General features: G+C 37.3%; 1 pseudogene; it reads left to right on the top strand.

Moving 5' to 3' along the window:
• The first annotated feature begins 1189 nt into the window (after nucleotides 1-1189).
• On the top strand, nucleotides 1190-2272 carry LOC124983477 (holocytochrome c-type synthase-like; annotated as a pseudogene).
• The last annotated feature ends 21671 nt before the right edge of the window (nucleotides 2273-23943 follow it).

The raw sequence follows: 23943 nt of genomic DNA, 5'->3' as shown, positions 1-23943 counted from the left end.
ATCTTTCTCCAAAATAGACCATATATTAAGCCACAAAGCTAATGTTAGCAAGTACAAGAAGATAGAGATACTACCTTGTATTCTATCAGATCATAATGGATTGAAATTAGAAATAAATGACAGAGCAAAAAACAGAAACTACTCCAATACCTGGAGATTAAATAATACGCTATTGTATGATGAATAGATAACAGAAGACATCAGGAAGGAAATTAAAAAATTCTTAGTAGTAAATGAGAACAAAGAAACATCATATCCAAATCTCTAGAACACTATGAAAGCAGTACTTAGAGGAAAATTTATTTCATGGAGTGCATTCAATAAAAGAAGAAAAAAATCAACAAATAAACGACCTAACACTACAGCTCAAAGCCCTAGAAAAAGAAGAACAGAGCAACAACAAAAGTAGTAGAAGACAGGAAATAGTTAAAATCAGAGCTGAAATCAATGAAATTGAAACAAAAATTGACAAAATAAAAAGTTGGTTCTTTGAAAAAATAAACAAAATTGATAAACCCTTAGCCACACTAACAAAGAGAAGGAGAGAGAAAACCCAAATTACTAAAATTTGGAATGAACAAGGAAATATCACAACAGACATGCTTGAAATACAAAACATAATTAGAAGCTATTTTGAAAATGTATACTCCAACAAAATAGAAAATCTCGAAGACATCACCAGGTTTCTAGAGACATATGAATTACCTAAACTGAACCAGGAGGACATACACAATTTAAATAGATCAATTTCAAGTAATGAAATAGAAGAGGTCATCAAAAGCCTACCAACAAAGAAAAGTTCGGGACCAGATGGGTTCTCAGCTGAGTTCTACAAAACCTTTAAAGAAGAGCTCATTCCAATACTTCTCAAAGTATTTCATGAAATAGAAGAGGAGGGAACCCTCCCAAACTCATTCTATGAAGCCAATATCACCTGATACCTAAACCAGACAGAGACACATCGAGGAAAGAAAATTTCAGACCAATATCCTTAATGAACATTGATGCAAAAATTCTCAATAAAATCTTAGCAAATTGCATACAAAAATATAGTGCACCATGATCAAATGGGTTTTATCCCAGGAATACAAGTTTGGTTCAACATTCAGAAATCAATAAATGTAATTCACCATATCAACAGACTTAAAGTCAAGAATCACATGATTGGAAAAGGAAGGAGCAGCGCGCGAGAGCGCCGGCGGTGACCGAGGCGACAGCGGTGACCCACTGGAAATTTAAAATAGTTTGGAGTCAACACTGATTCCAACCATGGGTTTGTCAGCCTCTACTCCTGCTGTTCCAGTTCAGACCTCAGAAGCTTCAGATCATCAGGCAGCATCACCACCTTCAGGATGCCCAATGCATGAAGGGAAAATGAAAGGCTGTCCAATGAGTGCAGAACCCTCTGCTCAAACCTGTGAGAGCAAAACATACTCTGTGCCTGCCCACCAAGATCGTGCATATGAGTATGTGGAGTGTCCTGTTACAGGCGCTGCTGCTAAGAATAAGGAGAACCTGGATCCTCCAAATCTGATGCCACCACCTAATCAAACACCAGCTCCAGATCAGCCCTTTCCTTTGTCTACTGTCAGAGAGGAGTCATCCATTCCACGAGCAGATTCAGAGAAAAAGTGGGTTTATCCTTCTGAACAGATGTTCTGGAATGCAATGTTGAGGAAAGGGTGGAAGTGGAAGGATGAGGATATTAGAAAGATATGTATAATATCATTAGAATCCACAATCAGAACAATGAACAGGCTTGGAAGGAGATTTTGAAGTGGGAAGCTCTTCATGCTGCGGAGTGTCCCTGTGGTCCATCATTGATCCGATTTGGAGGGAAAGCAAAAGAGTATTCACCAAGGGCAAGAATTCGTTCCTGGATGGGGTATGAGTTGCCCTTCGACAGGCATGATTGGATCATCAACCGCTGTGGCACGGAAGTTAGATATGTGATAGATTACTACGATGGTGGCGAAGTCAACAAGGGATACCAGTTCACCATCCTGGATGTCCGCCCTGCCTTGGATTCGCTCTCAGCAGTATGGGACAGAATGAAAGTTGCTTGGTGGCGCTGGACATCATAACCACTGTTTTGTTTGTGATGCAAAGTATAAACTATTTTTTTCTGAGAGATACATTAAACTATTTTCCCCAAACTGAATTGCACTCGCAATGTAATGGGACCTTCAAGTGGGTAATCACACTTCATCCTCCACTTAGCAAAGGACCCTTGCTCCATTCAGTTTTGAGCTGCATTTTGCCTTGCAGTTTATAGCAGATCGTTCTAAGTTTTCTTCTCATTTGGTTTAAGTGGGAAGCAGTCCCTCAGTTTGTCCCTTAGCTGCAATATTGCCTGTGTATTTCATCTAGAAAAGTCTGAAAAACTTCTGAAAAAGAGTTCTTAGAAAGCTGCTTTTTTCTTACTGTTTTCTCAGGAATATTTGAGAGGTAAAACCTGAAAGTCAGTGCACTGCTCATGAACTTTTACCTGGTCAAACCTTTTAACTAAAATCATTTATTATAGATAAGCAATATCTTTTTTATAAAAGACTATTATTTCTGAAGTCCCTACAATTTAGTCGAGACCCTGAACAAAATGCAAAGCCATACCCTTGCACTCAGCAAGACTAAGGCATGTCTTGGCTCTCTAAATTCTCATTTATATGCATTTTTCAGACTAGGCCTTGTTAAACAAGTTTCAACTCACCATGAGGTGCTGATGCAAATACTTTGAAACATATATTTTAATTTTTAAAATACTTCCCTGTTGTTCAGATATGTAACTCTGCTCTCCCAAAATAGGTCTCTTCATTGTCCCTAGAATTTCAAATATTCCAACTTTGAGTCCCATTCCTTCCTCCATTTAAAGCCTTCACCCTGGTTGAGCTAATCTAGATTTAAAAATCTGGCTCAAGTCACAGTGCCAGTGATTATATTTAGCTGAGTATTAACATTCACAAGAAGAGTATTTTTCTCACATGTAGTATGTTTGCATCAATTCACTGTCTCAATTTTTATGTTTTCAGAAAGCTTTAAGCTTGCTGTTGAAATTTCTTGTATCAGTAACCCAAAAACTGTTCTAATTATAGCAGCATGTTACAAATGACTGTTTTTAAAAGTGTTAATATTAAATCCTTTAATTTATCCTGAATACTGTATTGTTAAATTAGTGGATGGAATTAGCAGTCTATGAGTGATTAATTTGGTATGGATTTCTTGGGTGTGCCAGTTTTGTGTGGAGTTTCAAGAATCCATCAAGCTTAAGTTCTACATGTCAGAATATTTGTACATTTTTAAATAAAGCTGATAGTTAACAGGTTTTGAAAATCAAAAAAAAAAATGAATCACATGATTATTTTGATAGATGCAGAAAAAGCATTTGATAAAATGCAGCATCCCTTCATGCTCAAAACACTAGAAAAATAGGGATAGTGGGAACATTCCTTAACATTGTAAAGGCCATCTATGCTAAGCCCATGGCTAATATCATTCTAAATGGTGAAAAACTGAAAGCATTCCCCCTAAAAACTGGAACAAGGCAGGGATGCCCTCTTTCACCACTTCTATTCAAAATTGTCCTCGAAACTCTAGCCAGAGCAATTAGACAGACCAAGGAAATTAAAGGGATACTAATAGGAAAAGAAGAACTCAAAGTATCCCTATTTGCTGATGACATGATTATATATTTAGAGGAACTGGGAAATTCCACCAGAAAACTTTTAGAACTCACAAGTGAATTCAGTAAAGTAGCAGGATATAAGAACAATGCTCATATATCTAATGCATTTTTATATGTAAGTGATGAATCTTCAGAAAGAGAAGTTAGGAAAACTACCCCATTCACCCATTCACCATAGCATCGAAAAAAATAATACTTGGGAATCAATCTAACAAAAGAGGTGAAAGACCTCTACAATGAGAACTACAGAAAGAAATTAAAGAAAACCTTAGAAGATGGAAAGATCTCCCATGTTCTTGGATAGGCAGAACTAATATTGTCAAAATGGCCATACTACCAAAAGTGCTATACAGATTCAATGCAATTCCAATTAAAATCCCAATGACGTACCTACAGAAATAGCAATCATGAAATTCATCTAAGAATAAGAGATCCAGAATAGCTAAAGCAATCCTTAGCAGAAAGAGCAAAGCAGGGGGTATCGCAATACCAGGCCTTCAACTATACTACAAAGCAATAGTAACAAAAACGGCATGGTATTGGTACCAAAATAGACAGGTAGATCAATGGTACTTAATAGAGGACATGGACACAAACCCAAATAAATACAATTTTCTCATACTACACAAAGGTGCCAAAACTATGCAATGGAGAAAAGATAGCCTCTTCAACAAATGGTGCTGGGAAAACTGGAAATCCATATGCAACAGAATGAAACTGAACCCCTATCTCTCACCCTACACAAAAATCAACTCACAATGGATCAAGGACCTTGAAATCAGACCAGAGACCCTGCATCTTATAGAAGAAAAAGTAGGTCCAAATCTTCAACTTGTTGGCTTAGGATCAGACTTCCTTAACAGGACTCCCATAGCACAAGAAATAAAAGCAAGAATCAATAACTGGGACAGATACAAACTAAATAGCTTTCTCTCAGCAAAGGAAACTATCAGCAATGGGAAGAGAGAGCCTACAGAGTGGGAGAATATCTTTGCCACTCATACTTCAGATAGAGCACTGATTTCCAGAATATATAAAGAACTCAAAAAACTCTACACGAAGAATACAAATAACCCAATCAACAAATGGGCTAAGAATATGAACAGACGCTTCACAGAAGAAGATCTACAAGCAATCAACAAACATGTGAAAAAATGTTCACCATCTTTAGTAATAAGAGAAATGCAAATCAAAACTACCATCTCACCCCAATTAGAATGGCGATTATCAAGAATACAAGCAACAATAGGTGTTGGAGAGGATGTGGGGAGAAAGGTACACTCATACATTGCTGGTGGGGCTGCAAATTAGTGCAGTCACTCTGGAAAGTAGTGTGGAGATTCCTTAGAAAACTTGGAATGGACCCACCATATGAGCCAGCTATCCCACTTCTTGCCCTATACCCAAAGGACTTAAAATCAGCATACTACAGAGATACAGCCACAACAATGTTCATAGCTGCTCAATTCACAATAGCCAGATTGTGGAACCAACCTAGATGCCCTTCAATGGATGAATGGATAAATAAACTGTTGTATATATATACAATGGAATATTACTCAGGTATAAAGAATAATAAAATTATGACATTTGCAGGCAAATGGATGAAATTGGAGAATATCATGCTAAGTGAGATAAGCCAATCTCAAAAAAACTAAAGGACGAATGATCTCGCTGATAAGCGGATGATGATACATAATGGGGGGTGGGAGGGGGGCAATAATGGAGGAAGGAGGGACTGGATAGAGGGATAAGAGTGGTGGGAGGGGTGGGAGGGAAGAAAAAAATAACAGAATGAATAAAAAACTATTATTGTAGGTAAATGTATGATTACACAAATGGTCTGCCTCTACTTCATGTACAAACTGAGAAACAAGATGTATCCCATTTGTTTACAATAAAAATGAATTAAAAAAATAATAAAATCCTCTTTTCAGAGGTGCATGACTCCATCAAAAAAAAAAAATAGACAACATAGTCTCTGTCACTTGGTCTATCCATTACTGAGCTGATAAGTGTATTTGTTTTGATCCCCAGCAATGAAGAAGACCTTTTTTTTTGGCTGGTTTATTTTTAATGTGGGATGAACAAAAATGCCTACTCACTGTTTTGCTCCAGGACTGTGTTAACTATTGTGGTCTCAGGAAGATTTCATCACAGAGTTGCACTTTCACCTGACTCAGGACACAAAGAAGTTGAAAGATAAGATCCACCAGTTGCTGAAAGATTACAGGCTTCTGTAAAAGTGACAAAGTTAAGTCAGCAGATCACTGGCAGCCCATCTGAGTTTCAAGAGCAACTGCTGGCCTACACTAACATTTACAGCATTAAAAGTCACTGCTTCTTCATTTCTACCCTTCAAATATTACAAAAATTTATTCTTTGGCCTCATCTCAACCCTTTCTCACAAGGAAGGGAATTCTGGGAAATATTCTAGTTTCATTAGGTTGAAAAAGCACAGACCTACCACATCAACTTTCTTGAGTACAGTGGAAATTATCCCAGATAAAATTTTATTATGCAGAAGATTAACCAAACATTCTGATTGTCTGTTGCTGTGTCATAAACCTCCTCTAGCCAGGCACAGTGGCACACGCCTGTAATCCCAGCAGCTCAGAAGCCTGAGGCAGGAAGATCACCAGTTCAAAGCCAGCCTCAGCAACTCATCAAGGCCCTAAGCAACTCAGTGAGTTGATTACTCATTTAAAATTAAATAATAAAATAATCTCTAATAAAGTGAAAAAAAAAAAAGGCTGGGGACGTGGCTCAGTTCAATCCCCAATGCCAAAAAAATAAAAATAATTTAAAAAAAAAAAAAACCTCTTCTAAATTAGTCACATAGAACAACAGTTATTTTATTGTATCAGGGCTTCTGTGAGTCAAGAATTCAGACAGAACACCATGAGGAGAGCAGGTCTCTGCTTCACGGTGTCTGGGGAGCTCCGTTGGGAAGATTTAAATACTTGGGGTTGTCCAAAGAGGCTGGGGCATGGAGTCTTCCTCACCAATATGTCTGGCACCTGACTAGGATGACTCAAAGCCTGAGTTTAACTGGGATTATCAACCAAGCTTTTTCATACAGCCTCTCAATGTGTTTGGAGATTCCAGCTTACAGGGTGGCTCAGGGCTGCAAAGGCAAGTGCTCCAGCAAACAAGACAGGTGCTGCACGGCGGCCTCTCTGACCTAACTCAGAAGTTGTGCTGTGTCATTTCTGCCATATTCTATTAATAATTATAAGTAGGTAACTAAAGCTAGCCCAGATTCAAGTGAAAGAGGAAATAGATTCCACCTCTCTATGAGAAAAACATCAATGAATTTGAGGTCACTTTTAAACTGAAGAAGGTTTCAAGATGTGGGACCCAACTGCTGAATTAAATACAGTGGTATAAAAGCAGAATGTACCCAAGATCTCTTAGAAAATTGCCAAATAATAGCAAGGAGAAGGAGAAACACAAACACAAATGTAATATTGAATAATATTAGTTAAAACACTAATCCTCAAAGTAGAAAAAAAAAAAAAAAAAGCCAAAAGCAGAAAAGATTAAACTGGAATTCAGAAAAATTCAATAAGATCACCCAGGGCAACAGATCTCAGAAAAAATTAGCAAGGCATTTATCTCCAAGGTTAGAGGCAACCCTGAAGTAAGAAATCAAAATCATTTGTTTGCATCAGTGGGCAATGGTGTGCCCAGGTTGATTAGAAAAATGTAACAAGTAAAAGAAGAATCTTTTGGATGAAGCGTATTCTCCTCCACTTCCTTCTCCCCATCAGCTGTAAATGAAATAGTGGGAAAAGACGCATTGTAAACTGAGTTTATCTGGCCGGATAGAATGGAGAAAGGCCAAATGAATTGCCATATGTCAGAATTGTGGGTTTTTTTTAACTTCCCCAGCTTGAAACATGTCCTTGCCCCTTTCTCACATTGACCTTCCATGAAGAGCTGATGTAGTAAAATCTCAACTCATTAAAAATTGAGTAATCAAAATGAAACCAATGTAGGAACTATACAGAAACACAAAAAGGGAAAATTGAAAAAGGAACAGAAAAAAAGGAGAATAAAAAAAAATCACCAGAGAAATATTTCTATAGAGCATATGAAAATTTAGGCCAAATATTTTGTCATGAATTATAAAAATTAATGAAATAATTATCACTTTTAAAACAAAAGTAAAAAACAGAGACACAAAAACCTCAAGAGTGCACAGAAAGAAAGGGAAATAAAAACATCACAAAAATTAAAGAGTAGAAGGAAGAGTAGACAGACATTGCTGAAACTACAGTAAAGAAGTAAGGAAAATCAAACAAAAGATAATTACAGAGTAAACTGTGAATGTTATGCTATGTACAGTGGCCCACACCTGCTACTGGGGAGGCTGGTGCAGGAGGACGGCAAGTTCGAGGCCAACCTCAACAACTTAACAAGGCCCTATCTCAAAATAATATAAAATAAAATAAAATAAAAAGGTCTGGGAATGTAGCTTGCATAAAACTCCCCTAGGTTCAATCTCTGGTACTAAGAAAACTGTGAATGTTATAAGCCCCTATACAGTATAAATGATATAATTGGAAAAAAATTGAATGGAGATAAAAGGAATGATAGAAAAGAGTAAGTAATTTTAAAAATTTTTTAGATGTTGGTGGACCTTTATTTTATTCATTTATTTATATGGTGCTGAGAATCAGACCCAGAGCCTCACACATGCTAGGCAAGTGCTCTACCACTGAGCCACAACCCCAGCCCCCAAGTAGCAAGTAATTTGATTTCTTCATTATTTAAAGCCAAGAAGAAAAGATATAACCATAAAATGCACTTACGCTTCTATCTTTCATTTATTATTTTTAAGTTTATCCTCCTGGCTCCTGCAGCAGTGAGCCCCCCCCCCCCACCAAAGAGTACACTGAAGTCAAGCCAGTTGTGACAGCAGTAACAACAAGCAGTGGCAGTGCTGGTTCCCACAGTGGGGGTAATACAGACACCACAGATGAAGTGTGGAAAGTCCTGAGCTCAGAAAAGCAGCCGGAACCTAGTTGATCCAGAGCCTGCTCTGTGAATTGGTGTTTGCAAAGTGCTGCATATTTCTCAACTGCCCACAGAGAACTGAGATGGGAGCCACCTTGATGTGGCCACACTGCAGTTTACTGCTACAGAGCCAGGAGATCATAGCAAACACTGTCATGCTGTCCCAGCAAGTGCCTACCATTTGGCATAGGGTGTACCTAGCAGAGCATGAGTGAAACAGGCACAGAGAAGACTGCACCCAGGGAGATTCAAGTCAGAAAAATGAAGGTGCGCCCAACTCGCTTCTCCTTTGAGTCTGGTGGCTCATGTGACCTGTTGAAGGGGTCAGGAATCTGAACAGGTGGGTGTGAATACACAAGGACTAAGCCTGGGAAGGCTGTGTTTGTGGGCAGCAGAGTGTGTGAGGGCTGGCTCTCCTACCCCATAAGTAGAATTCTTGGGAGGCTCCAGAGATTCAGACTCCTGACAGAGATCAGCAACTGCCAGGCCCTATTGGGTGTGTTGATCTAATCTCTCCAGAGCAGACACAGCTCAACAAAGCCCCTGAGGCCTGATTACACCTAAGCCCCAGCAGTTGGAATTTCCCTCAGAGAACTCTGCAGGAGCCCCACCCAGGGAGCTCAACGCTCTGGTCTGTGCAGGCAAAACTGATAAAACTTCCCATTTGATGCTACCTTATACTTTTGAGAAGGAAAACCGCGAGCTTTCAACCACCTTCAGTCTTAGGCTACTCTGACTGGTAGCTTAGTGAGCAATACTCCTGTGCTTCTCCCTCTCTCTCTTTCACACACACAGTACACAGCCCAAGGAGAAATGGAAAGAAGGAAAATTGTTGGGAGAAATCCTAGTTCTTGACTGGCAGCAGTGAACGTCTCAAGTGTGTAAGGAAAACTTGCAGGGAAGAGCGTTCCACTTCGACTACCTAGGAAAGTAAACAACTGCCCCAAAGTGACTCAGTGTTACCAAGGGAACCCGTATGGGAACCTGGTGGTCTGATCCCCTGTGGCAAATTGCGATTGGGCAAGAAACCTATAAAACGTATAGCTGTTCCCTCAAAATAAACGAGTTTGCAGGCTGCTTGCCACAAGCCTGCTTCCACCCAACTCCTGGAGTCTGGGTCTTGACTCCACGCCCTTACCCGGCGTATGAGCTAGCTCAGTACAAGAGAAACTACAGAAAATTACATATAGGTAATGACCATTCATTCTCATCAACTATTTTGACTACCTCAGTGGAGATAATTCCTTCATTTTTCATTAAGAATCTTTTCTCCTTTTTTTTCCCTTCCTATTCTAATTGGTTCATTAACATACAAATATACATTTTTGTTCCTTTTTTTTCATTTTTGGTATTTTATAGTTATGTTTCCTTATCTTTTTTTGTTTTGTTTTGTTGTTGTTGTTGTTGTTGTTGTTTTGGTACCAGAGATTGAACTCAGGAGGGACACTCGACCACTGAGCCACATCCCCAACCCTATTTTGTATTTTATTTAGAGACAGGGTATCACTGAGTTGCTTAGCATCTTGCTTTTGCTGAGGCTGGCTTTGAACACATGATCCTCCTGTCTTAGCCTCCAGAGCCTCTGGGATACAGGCTGATACGACTGACTCTCTGTTCACTTTTCAAATTTATAAACTCTCTTCTACCTTTCTATCACATTTTTTTTTCTCTTAATGAACTACATTTTTACCATCTTTTACAACTAATTGGTTTAAAGAATTCCTGCCCCACCATTCATACTGTTGTAATAATTACTGCTGTGGATGACATAGCTGACACCTGCTGTTTGCTTTAATGCCAGATATAGTTCATGGTTACTTATTTTTGCTGTTGGCAATTGCTGACCCTGCCATTCCTGGTTTTGTGTGTAAGTGTGTGGTAATTAACATTGTAAATGTCATAGTAAAAATCATGTATTTTTATTTTAATGCTGTATATTTTTTGCTTTAGTTGCTTCTATTGTTTGTTTCCTCTGTAAGATTCTGAAAACCTACAGGAACCCTACAAGTTCACAGAGTGGAGACTCTGCTAACCTAAACTCAGTCAAAAGACAGTGCACCTTGCTCCACACACAAATTATGACACCTAAACATCAGCTATAATTTAATACAAAGACTAGAAGAGACAAAAACCCAAACTAATGACCAGGCCCCAAGGGGAGGGCCCTCAGGTCCCTTCACAGACATCTACAGCTACAGCAAAAACAGAGAATTAACACAAAGGCAGAGGATACCATACCTACAAGGGGGTCACAATCTAGATAACTCTAGGACAAATTCACAAGTGAAATAAGAGTGAAAGACAACTATATCTCAACAGATGCATACACAGAAATACAAGAAATATGATAAAACAAGGTAAGACAATACCTCCTAAAGTTCATAATTCACTGGCAACTGGCCCCCCAAAAATATTGAAGTGGGTGAAACACCAGATAAATAATTCAAAAGAATGATTTATAAAAATGTTCAATGAATTCCAAGAGAACACAGAAACACAACTGAATGAATTAAGGAAGTCAGTACAGCATATAAATGAGAAATTTAATAAGGCAGTAGAGCCAGTGAAAAAGAACCAAATAGAAATCTTGGAAATAAAATACACAATAAATCAAATAAAAATTTTCAGTTGAAATTCTAATAGAGTAGACCATGCTGAAGACAAAATCTCAGAATTGGAAGACATAGTGACCAGACTTGAACATTCAGATAATATTAAAGAAATGAAGTAACCATGATCAGAATAGACAAGAACTCTGGGACCAAATTAAGAGACCAAATTTAAGAATATTGGAATTGAGGAGGGTTGTGGGATACAGATTAGTGGAATGGATAACCTCTTCAAGGAAATAGTAACAGAAAAATTTCAAAACCTTCAGAATGAGATGGACATTCAGATACAGGAGGAATTTAGAACACCAAATAGACAAGATCAAAAAAGAACCACTCCATGACACATTATAATTAAAATGCTTATTATACAGAACGAGGATAGAATTTTTAAATCCTCAAGAGAAAAAGTCAGGGACTGAGGCTGTGGCTCAGTGGCAGAGTGCTTGCCTAGCATGTGTGAGGCACTGGGTTTGATCCTCAGCACCACATAAAAATAAAGTTACTGTGTCCATCTACAATTAAAATTTTTTTTTTTAAATAAGAGAAAAAGTCAGGTCACATTTAGAGGCAAGTCAATCAGATTTCTCACTTCAGATTTCTCAGCACAAATTCTAAAAGCCAGGAAGGCTTGGAATGGTGTGTTCAAAGTCCTGAAAGAAAATAACTGTCAACAAGACAGTTTTGCTATATACAACAAAGTTATCCTTCAAAATCAAAATGTCAAAAATCTTCCAAGATAAGCATTGCCAGGCATGGTGGCGCATGCCTGTAATCCCAGTGGCTTGGGAGGCTGAGCCAGGAGGATTGCAAGTTCAAAGCCAGACTCAGCAACCCGCAATGTGCTAAGCAACTCAGTGAGACCCTGTCTCTAAATAAAATACAAAATAGGGCTGGGGATGTGACTCAGTGGTAAAGTGCCCCTGAGTTCAATCCCTGGTACCAAAAAAAAAAAAAAAAGAATTCATGACTACTAAGCCAACATTATGAAACTTACTTGAAGAAATATTCCACACAGAAGGAATAAAAAGCAAATGCCAGAGCTCATAAATGAACACATCACATTTTAAAAATAGCAAAGTAAATGAGGAACAGGACCAAATTAAACATTATAAATAAATCAAAATGGCAGGAATTAATAAATATCTCTCTGTAATAACACTGAATGAAATGGTCTCCACTTTCCAATTAAAAGATACAGACTGACAGGATTAAAAAGCAAGACCCATCTATATAATGTTTACAAGAGACTCACCTTACAGGCAAAGACAGCCACAGGCGAGTGAAAGGATGGAAATTGATATACCCTATGGATGGAGCCTGAAAACAAACAGGAGTAACTACTCTCATATCTGACAAACTTCACACCAACATTAATCAGAAGAGATAAAGAAGGTCACTACATACTAGTAAAGGGAATGATTCAACAAGAAGAAGTAACAATAATAAATGTTTATGCCCCAAACATGGGTGAAAGTAATCATATAAAAGAGACATTATTCAAATTAAGGCCTCAGATACAGTATAGCACAATAATACTGGGTGATTCAAGCACAGCTCTCTTCACATTAGATAACTCATACAAACATAAACTCAGTAAAATAATCTTTGGACCTGAAAAAATATCATAAATCAAATGAACCTAACAAACATCTGTAGAATATTTTATCCAACAATAAATAGCTGAATGCATTTTCTTCTCAGTGGCCCATGGAACCTACTCTAAAATAGAGCAGATTTTAGGTTACAAAGCAACTCAGCAAATACAAAAAATATTGATAAAGTTCCCTGCATCTTATCAGATCATAATGGAATGAAATTAAAAATCAACACAACAAAACCCTATAGAAACTATATAAATACATGGAGATTGAACAATGCACTTTTGAATGATGAATGGGTGATAGAAGAAATGAAGAGAGAAATTTAAAAATTCTTAAATTCAAACAAGAATAATAATACAACATACCAGAAGCTTTGGACGCTATGGAGGCAGTTCTAACTGGAAAATGTATAGCTATGAGTGCCAACATAAGAAAATCAGAATGATCATAAATAAACAACCTAGTGATGTACCCTCATGGCCCTTTAAAAAGAATAAACCAATTGCAAAATCAGCAGAAGGAAGGAAATAATTATGACCATTGCCAAAATCAGTGAAATTGAGAATAAGAAATCAATACAAAGGATCAGTGAAACCAAGAGTTGATTCTTTGGGAAAAGATTAACAAGATTAATAAGCCCTTAGACAAAGTAACCAAAAGAAAAACAGATGACCTAAATTAATAAATTTAGGTATGAAAAAGGAGAAATCACTATAGACATCACAGAAATCCATCAGATCACTAGGTAATATTTTGAAAACTTATACTCCAATAATTGGAAAACCTAGAAGAAATGGATGCATTTCTATACCCATATACGATCTGCCAAAATTTAATCAAGAAGACATAGAAAACCTAAACAGACCAATAACTTTTTAATGAGATAGAAGCAGTAATTAAATGCCTTCCAACAAAGAAAAGCCCAGCACCAGAAGGATTCTCAACTGAATTTTACCAGACCTTTAAAGAAGAACCAATGTCAATGATCTGCCAATCATTCTATGAAATAGAAAGGAAAGGAACACTTCCAAATTCATTCTATGAAGCCAGTATCACAACCACACCAAAAGCAGATACATCAAGGATACATCAAGGAAAGAAAACTATAGACCAATATTCCTGATGAATTTAAATGCAAAAATCCTTAATAAAATATTAACAAATCATGTTCAACAACATATTAAGAAGATTGTAGCCAGGCACAGTGGTGCACACCTGTAATCCCAGGGGCTCAGGAGACTAAGTCAGGAGGATCACAAGTTCAAAGCCAGCCACAGCAATTTAGTGAGGCCCTAGGCAACTCAAAGGGTCCCTGTCTCAAATAAAATAAAATATAAAAAGGGCTGAGGATATTGCTCAGTGGTTAAGCAACCCTGGGTTCAATCCTCAGTATAAAAAAAAAAAAAAAGATTGTAAATCACAACCAAATTTGTTTTATTTCATAGAAGAACAGAGGCTTAGCATATGTAAGTAAATAAATGGAATTATCATAAAAATAGAATTAAGAAATAATTACTTAGCTATCTCAATTGATGCAGAAAAGACCTCAGACAAAATTCAGCATCTATTCATGATAAAAACACTAAATAAACTGAGATAGAAAGAATCTACCTCAAAGGCTATGTAGGAAAAACCCAAAATCAGCCTCGTAGCAAATTGGGAAAAACTGAAAGCGCTTCCTCTAAAATGTGGAAAAAAGACAAGGATGTTCACTCTCAGCACTCCTATTTAATATAGTCAGAAATTCTAGCCAGAGCAATTTAGGCAAGGGAAGGAATAAAAAAGGATAAGAATAGAAAAGGAAGAAGTCAAGTTATCACTGTTTGCACATGATATGAATCTATGCTTAAAAGATCCATGGGATGGGAGGGGTGGGGGACAGAAAGATAGTAGAATGAAACAGACAGTATTACCCTATGTATATGTATGATTACATGAATGGTGTGAATCTACATTGTGTACAACCATAGAAATGAAAAGTTGTACCCCATTTGTGTACAATGAACCAAAATGCAGTCTGTAAGAATTTTAAAAATTTAATAATAAAAAAAAAGCTCCACCGAAAGACAATTAGAGATAATAAACAAATTCAGCAAAGTAGCATGTTACAAAATCAACATACAAAAATCAATAGCTTTCCTATATACCAACAACAAATTTGCTGAGAAAGAAATCAGGGAAACGATTCTATTTATAATAGCCTCAGAAAAATATCTAGGAATAAATCTAACCAAGGAGGTAAAAGACCTCTACAATGAAAACTATAGAACATGGAAGGAAGAAATTGAAGATGACTGCATAAGGTGGAATATTTTAAAATGACCATGCTACCACAAGCAATACACAGATTCAATACAATCCACATCAAAATACTAATGACATTCTTCACAGAACTAGAAAAAACAGTCCTAGAATTCATTTGGTAGAATAAAAGTCCCAGAATAGGAAGAAAAAAAAAAAATCCTGGAGGCATCACAATAGCTAACTTCAAATTATACTAAAAAACTATAGTAACAAAAAATGCATGGTACTGGCCGAAAAATAGACACATAGACCAATAGTACAGAAAGGAAGACACCAGACAAACCCACACATTTACTGTCAGTTGATCCTTGACAAGGGGGTCAAAAACACACATTGGGAAAAACAGGTACTCTTTTTTTTTAATTATTTTTTTATTTGTAGATAGACACAATACCTTTATTTTATTTATTTACTTTATGTGGTGCTGAGGATCAAACCCAATGCCTCACACGTGCTAGGCAAGCACTCTACCACTGAACCACAACCCCAGTCCCAAGATATTCTTTTTTAACAAATAGTGCTGGGAAAACTGGTTATCCATATGTAGAAGAATGAATCTAGACCTTTATCTCTCACCTTGCACAAAAATTGACTCAAAATGGATAAAAGACCTAAGAATTAGACCAGAAACTATGCAACTTCTAGAAGAAAACATAGGGTCAACACTCAAGCATATAGGTCCAGCAAGGACTTTCTCAATAGGACTCCTGAATCTCAGGAAATAATACCAAATGGGATGGTATCACATTAAAAAGTTTCTGTACAGCAAAGGAAACAATAAGGAATGTGAAGAGAGAACCTACAGAATAGGAGAAAATATTTGCTATCTACCCTTCTGACAAATTAATACGTAGAATATATTTTTTAAAAAACCTCAAAAAACCCACAAATAACCCAATAAATGAGCAAATGAATTAAACAGATACTTCCCAAAAGAAGAAATACAAATGTCCAATAAAAATACGACAAAATTTTCAACATTTTTAGCAGTTAGGGAAATGCAAGTCAAAACTACACTGAGACTTCATCCCACTCCAGTTAGAATGGCAACCATCAAGACTAAATACAAACTATGGGGCTTGTGGGAAGCTACCCTTATTTAACAGAATCAGACTAGGTTGAGCCACAGGACACAGAGGCCTGGCTTCAAGGAACTAACAGTCACAGAGGTCTGTCCCAGATTGGCGCTACATGGGAGTGATTCCCTGTCTCCTTCTGGAATATTCCCCTAAGAGAATGGCTCCCCTAACTCCACCCTATCCTGTCCATCACAGAAGCAGCTCCTCCCAGTCTTGCCCCCTTTACCTGTGTGTCTATAAATAAAAGAGAGTTGGGCAACTCTGTGTTGTTGTTAGAGGCCAGAGCTCGTATGGCCAGACCTATCTTGCCCCCTCTCATTTTGAAAGGAGTATTGACTCTTGTGTGTTTATTGAATAGATAAGTTTTTGGAGATAATAGATTGAAATACAGCCAACATCATCCTCCGGCAGTTAACCCTTTTCTCATCCATGTGGGTTGTGGTTGAGAGACCACCACAGGGGCTGGGACTGGGACTCAGGGGTAGGGCACTCACCTGGCACTTGTGAGGCACTGAGATCTATCCTCAGCACCACATAAAAATAAATAAAGGAAATAAAGGTGTTTTTTAAAAATAATATGAACGATAGTAAATGCTGGAGAGGATGTGGAGGAAAGGAAACACATTTACACTGTTGGTGGGATTATAAATTAGTATAGCCACTATGGAAATCAGTATGGAGGTTCCTCAAAAGACTAGGAATGAAACCACAATATGACCCAAATATATGACTCATTGGTATTCATCCTAAAGAATTAAAGCCATCTTACTCCATAGTGACACATGCATACCCATGTTTATAGCAGCATAATTCACAATAGCCAAACTATGGAAGCAGCCTAGGTTCCATCAAAGGATGAATGGATAAAGAAAATGTGGTAAACGCACACGATGGAGTTTTATTCGGTCATAAAGAAAAAAAAATCATGTCATTTGCAGGAAAATGGATGGAACTTCAGACCATTATGTTAAGTGAAGTAAGCCAAACTCAGAAAGTCTAGGGCCATATGTTTTCTCTCACATGAAGACAGAGGAAAAAGGAAAAGAAAGACAGAGGGTGGGGATCTCATGAAAATCTGAGGGAGATCAATAGAGGAAAAAGACCAAGGATTGGGAGAAGAGGGAGGGGAAAAATGCTGGGGTGTGATATTGGACAAATTATATTGTTATATTCACACATGTACAAATATGTAACAACAAAGCCATCATTATATAAAACTGCACTGCACCACTAAAAGAAAATTTGGAGAGAGAAAAAAAGACTGATTTCAGCTCAGAGTTTTGGTGTTTTCAGTCCATGGTTGGTTAGTTGCTTTTTTTTTTTTTTTGAGCCTGTGACAAGGAAGTAGTACATCATGACAGGAGCATGTGGCAGAGGAAGCTTCTTCTTGCCTCATAATAGCCTGGATACGAAGAGACAAGACCATGGTACTACAATCCTTTTTGAGGGCATGCCCCAATGACCTACCCGCTTAAGGTTCCACCATCTCCATTATCACCAAGAGCAGGGGACCAAGGCTGTCATACTTGGACCTTTGGGGGACACTGATCCAAAGCACAGCAATGAGTATGGTACTTCCAGGAATTTATTGCTTAAAAACATAGGTATCCAATTCAAGAGGGAACACATTTTTTTGCACTATTGTTTAGAGAGGCTAAGAACAGGAAAAAAGAGAATTCCTTGTCAATAGGAAAAATGCCTGAATAAATAATGATATAACCATGCCATGAAAAATAAAATATAGGGCTGGGGTTGTGGCTCAGTGGTAGAGCACTTGCCTAGCACATCGAGGCACTGGGTTCAATCCTCAGTACCACATAAAAATAAACAAAATAAAGGTATTGTGTCCATCTACAACTAAAACATTAACAAATATAGAGAGAGTACCTGCATTACACATGAAGTGGAATGGTGTTATTTGAAAGTAGACTTAGATTAGTAAAAAACGTGTATTGTAAACTCTAGGAAAACTACTACTATTTTTTTAAAGAGGTATGAGTGATAAACTAAGAGAGCAGGTAAAATGGAATCATAAAACGCCATGCAATTAAAACCAGAGGAGATAGAAAAAGAAGGCTCTGGTAATAAACAGAAAACAGTTACAAACATAGCTGATATTCATCCAAATATAACAATAAATATAACAAAAGAGAAAGACTGTCAGTAGAATAGAAAAACAAAACAATGTACTGTCTACAAGGAGTCCACTTTAATTATGAAGACACATTAAAAGTGAAGGGATGGAGAAAAACAGATAGATGATAGATCATGCTAACACTAATCAAAAGAATGCTGGAAGGCCGGGGAGATAGCTCAGTCGGTAGAGTGCTTGCCTTGTAAGCACAAGGCCCTGGGTTCAATCCCCAGCACCAAAAAAAAAAAAAAAAAAAAAAAAAAAAAAAAAAAAAAGAATGCTGGAGGAGCTATATTTCAGACAAACGAACTTTAGAACAAGAAAAAATTTCAAAGATAGAGGGGCACTACTAATGACAAGGGACCCCTTTATCCAGGAAGACATAATACTCCTAAATGTGCCAAAGCCCACACTAAATGGAAAAAATAAACAAACCAACTGTTATAGTCAGAAATTTCAACAGCTTTCTATTAGAAATTGATCAAGCAGGCAGAAAATCAGTAAGGATATAGCCGACCTGGACAGCACTATCAATCACTTGATCTAATTAATGCTGTAGATTATTCCATCCAACGGGAACAGAATACACATTGTTCTCAAGCCTACAGAACATTCACCAAGATAAACCACATTTTTGGTCACAAGACACACCTTAGCAAATTAAAAAGAATAGAAATCATACAAAGGAATTTCTCAGGCCACGACAGACCTAAACTAGAAATTGATAATGAAGAGAGAGAACTGGAAAATCCTGCCAAATAACACACAGTCAAAATATAAATCTCAAGATAAATTAAAAGTATTTTGAACTAAATGAAAATGAAAATACAACTTACTAAATTTTGTGAAATGGACTGGAGGTATGGGTCAGTGGTAAAGCATATGTATAGCAGGCACAAGCCCTGGGCTCAATTCCCAGCACCAAAAAGCAAACAAACTAAACAACTACAAAAATGTATGAAATGCAGCACAAACAGTATTATAGGAAAATTTAATGCATGTATTAGGCAGAGAAGTCTAAGATCAATTACCGAAGCCTCTGCCTTAGGAAACTAGAGAAAGAAAGGCAATCTAATCCTAAAGCAAGAACAAAAGAAATAATAAAAATCAGAGCATAAATCAATGAAGTTGAAAACAGAAAAACAATAGATGGATCACAAAATAAAACACTGATTCTTTGGAAGGATCAATAAAATTAATAACTCTCTAACCAAGCTAACTAGGAAAAAAAGAGGAGATACAAGTTACCAGTGTCAGAAATGAGAGATCATCACCATTGACCCCATAGACATTAAAAGGACAATAATAGAATACTATGATCAACTCTATGCCCATGAATTTGATAATTTAGATGAAATGGACCAACTCCTTGAAAGACACAAATACCAAAATTCAAACAAGAAGAAATAAATAGCCTGAACAGTTCTATCTCAATCGAATCAGTTGTGAACAGCCATCCAAAAAAGAAATCACAGGACAGAATAGTTGCACTGGTGAATTTACCAACCCAGATGGAAGAATATTTAGCAATATTGCTACAGTTGGGGTTTTAAATGTCCCCCCAAAGGCCCACATGTTAAAGGCTTAGCCCCCTGCTTGGCGCTATTAGGAGATGGTGGGTTCTTTCAAGGGTGGGGCCTGATGGGAGGTCTTTTGGCCATCGGGGGTGTGTCTCCAAAGGCAACAGTGGGTTCCAGGCTGCTTCCTCTTTTTTTTTTTTTCTCTTCCTCTCCCTGGTCATAAGGTGAGCAACTTTACTCTGTCACAGGCTTCCACCATGATATGCTACTCCCTTGCACAAAGTAGCAGGACCATTTGATCATGGACTGAAGCCCCCCAAACAGCCAGAATAAATCTTTTTCTCATAAGCTGATTATCTCAGATATTTTTTTGCGGTGACAAAGCACACTAACATAAATATCTATCAAAGTTTAAATGTACATATCCTCTGACCCAGGAAAATTTTCTTCATGTATACTTGCATAGGTGGAAAATGATGTATGCAAGGCAGTTATTCACTGCAACACTGTTCCTATTTTCAAAAAATTTAATGTAATGTAAATGTTCACTGATAGGCTACTTGTCAAATAATTAGGCACATACATACATACATGAAAATCTCTACAGTTGTGAAAACAATGAGGTACTTTTATACACCTTGGAATATTTTGGAATTACTTCCAAAATATATTGCCACATTTTTTAAAAGTACATAAAATATATAGTATGCTACCATGTGAGTAATTCAGGAGCAGGAAGAATATATGCATATGTTGACATGTATATACACAAAATATCTCCAGAAAAAAATTACATGAAGTTAATAAAACAATTCATACTACTGAGAAATGAAACCTGGTAGCTGGGAAACAGAAGCTAGCAGGAAAATTCTTTATTTCATATACTTCAGTATATTTTGAGTTTTTGAAACAATATTCAACTCAAAGAATACATGAAAAATTTGAAAAGTTAACAGTTTCCCTGTTGCCCCTGATTCTGATTTGAGGTCAAGGAATCTGCATTAATGGAGGCTCTCCAGGCAATGCAGGAAATGCAAGGAGCACACTGAGGAATATTGGCCCAAAACACAGGCCCACAGGTGAGAGCATTACAAGAGAAGCATCACAAAGAAACAAGGATGAAAAGTCAAAGCTGACAGCCAGGTGCTGATCCTAAAAGAAGAAAATTACAGCATCCTAAATAAGATGGAAGGGAAACTTTCCAAAATTAATACATTTTCCAAAATAAAGGATAGTGAACCCATACAGATGTTACTTGGATAAATGAAGGACAAAGAATCCATATAGAAGCTAATATCTCCTCTTATCATTCTTGCTGCAATTTTAATACAGACTATGTCATCAAAAAGAAATAGCTGACCTTGCAATTGAATTATGAACACATCAATAGTGTTCCTCTATTTCAGTTCTCCTTTTTCATAATTTTTGCTGATTGTGATCAACCTCTAAGTTTCAATAAGCATTGTATACAACTTTTCCCATGGTTATGCTTGCTCTCTCTTTCTCTCTTCTCCCTCCTCTTTTAAATACACCTTTAAAAATGTTCCCCTTCTTAAAAATGCACTTGCAGTAGGATGTATCACCAGACACTAATGCACACATTAGTCACATCACCACTTTCCTCCTTGAGCCCACACCATCCCACCCTGTCCCATGGCCATCCACTCCACAAACACATCAAGAGCTGATGTTTCTGGTTCTATGAAGAGAGTTGTAATAGAGTTCCTTCCTCTTAGGATGTGTGCATTCTAGTGGGAAGAGACAAAAGCAGGGGAAAGAGCATCAGAATAAATTAAATATTTTCAGATGATGCTAAATGCTTAGGAGAAAGGAAACACATGAAAGGTAGTCATGAAAACTCTCTCTGAAAAGGTGATCAATAACTTGAACAGGGGGAAGAACATTCCAAGGAATAGATCAGCAGGTGCCACATCCCTGGCCTAGAAGATACCTGCATTCTCAAGGCATGCAAAGAGCAGTATGGCTGGAGTACAGTCAACAAGAAAGAGGACACTAAATATGCAGTTAAAGAAGTGGGCTGGGTGTGTGTGTGTTACAATTTATCTTCAAGGATTTTGCTAGCAGGTTACATATATCGTATTCCATTAGCCTCTTAATATTTCAGTGTATATTTCTTAATAACAAGGATATTTTCTCATATAACTACAAATAGTTGTCAACTTCAGAAAACTAACACTAATATAATCCTTTCATCTAATCCACAGTCCTTATTCCAATTTAGACATCATTTAGACAGTTATTTTATTAATTTGGGGATGGGGTACCAGGATTGAACCCAGGGGTGCTTAACCACTGAGCCCCATCTCCAGTCCATTTTATATTTTATTTAAAGACAGAGTTTCACTGAGTTGCTTGGAGCCTTGCTAAATTGAAGAGGCTAGCTTTGAACTTGGAAATCCTCCTGTCTCAGCCTTCTGAGCCAATGGGATTACAGGTGTAATAACTGTATCCAGCTCACTAATGTTATTTATAGCAATTTTTCCCTAATACATCGTCCAATACATAATCACAGACAACACTTAATTGTCATATCTCTTTAGTCTCCTTTAATTTGGGTCAATTCCACAGCCTTTTCTTGTCTTTTGAGATATTGTCACATTTAAAGAATACAGACTATTCATTTCATAGAATTTTCTTCAATTTAGGTTTTCTGATGTCTTTATGGTTAGATTCAGGTTACACCTTTTTTTTTTTTTTTTTTGGCTAGAATGCCAGATAGGCAATTTTCTATCCTTTTCATAGTATCAATTCAGAAACATATCAATCCAGAAACACATCACCCCTTATTGGTGAAGTTAATTTTGATTATTTTGATCATCTGGGGAAGGGAGTGTCCATTTTGTCCACTATATTATTACTCTTCATGGGAAGATATTTTGAGAGTATGTAAATATATTATTCTTTACCAAAGGAATTCTTTAAACATACATTTAAACATACAAAGAATACCTCCTCAGTGCAATTTGCTATATTATTTAGATTTTTTTTTTCCCCCTTTAGTTTGTTTACATCAAAATCCAAAGAAGTGGGCTGGGTTGTGGCTCAGTGGTAGAGTGCTCACCTAACACATGTGAGGCACTGGGTTCAGTCCTCAGCACAACATTAAAACAATTTTAAAAATAAAATAAAGTTAAAAAAAAGAATTGTTAAAAAAAAAAAAAAATCCAAAGAAAGCAAGTCTCTCTCAATCTGTGACAGGGGACGAAAAATTCTCAACAACTCTCCCAGGTGTAAAATTATCTGGTTGAAGAGACACGGGTGGAACACATACTGCAACACCCTGGTTCTGTTCCCAGTACATGGCACAAAAAGCTCATACATTTTGTTAAACTTCTGGGTTCTCACTTTTCTCATGTGAACACACATTGTCTCATTCTGCTGCAGGGAGTGGCTATGCTGTTGCCTAAAACCTAGATGAGGACAGAGTTGCAAAACGTCAGGGTAGCCAAAGTCCCAATGAGGCTTTAGCAGAGTGGTCAACCGAGGAGGGAAAGGTGTAAAAAAATGCGGAAAACAGACATTCTTTTTCATTACGCTAGACCAAGCATCTGGGCAACACATTGCTCTTTACAATGACTGCCAGCTAGGATAGAGAGGAAGTTAAATGCCAACTGAAATTTGTCTATAAAATATTTAAATACCATTATGAGGAATGGGAAAAGCTGGAAAAACATTCTCTTTAACGTGCAAACTTTTTTTTTTTTTCTGTCTTGCAAGAAGTAGAGCTTGAGTGTAATTTTGAACAGATGGTTATATTTAAGAGAACTGCCCTAATCGACTACTTAGCTATGCCAGTGTAAGCAGAATCCAGGTGGAAAGTGGTAATGTTTGCAAAGCTGTGACAACCCGAAACTAAGGGCTCCAAGCACCAAGTAAAATGGCTTGTCAGCATGCAAGCTCAGGTCACCTCAGCAGACCACTTCCTGTAGAAAAAAACATTCCCTTTCTAAGTATGAAACTTAGACTGTGCT

The sequence above is a fragment of the Sciurus carolinensis genome, chromosome 4 (assembly GCF_902686445.1).
Source record: "Sciurus carolinensis chromosome 4, mSciCar1.2, whole genome shotgun sequence".
In the NCBI taxonomy this organism is placed as follows: Eukaryota; Metazoa; Chordata; class Mammalia; order Rodentia; family Sciuridae; genus Sciurus; species Sciurus carolinensis.
This window is presented reverse-complemented; position numbering and strand designations above follow the sequence as displayed.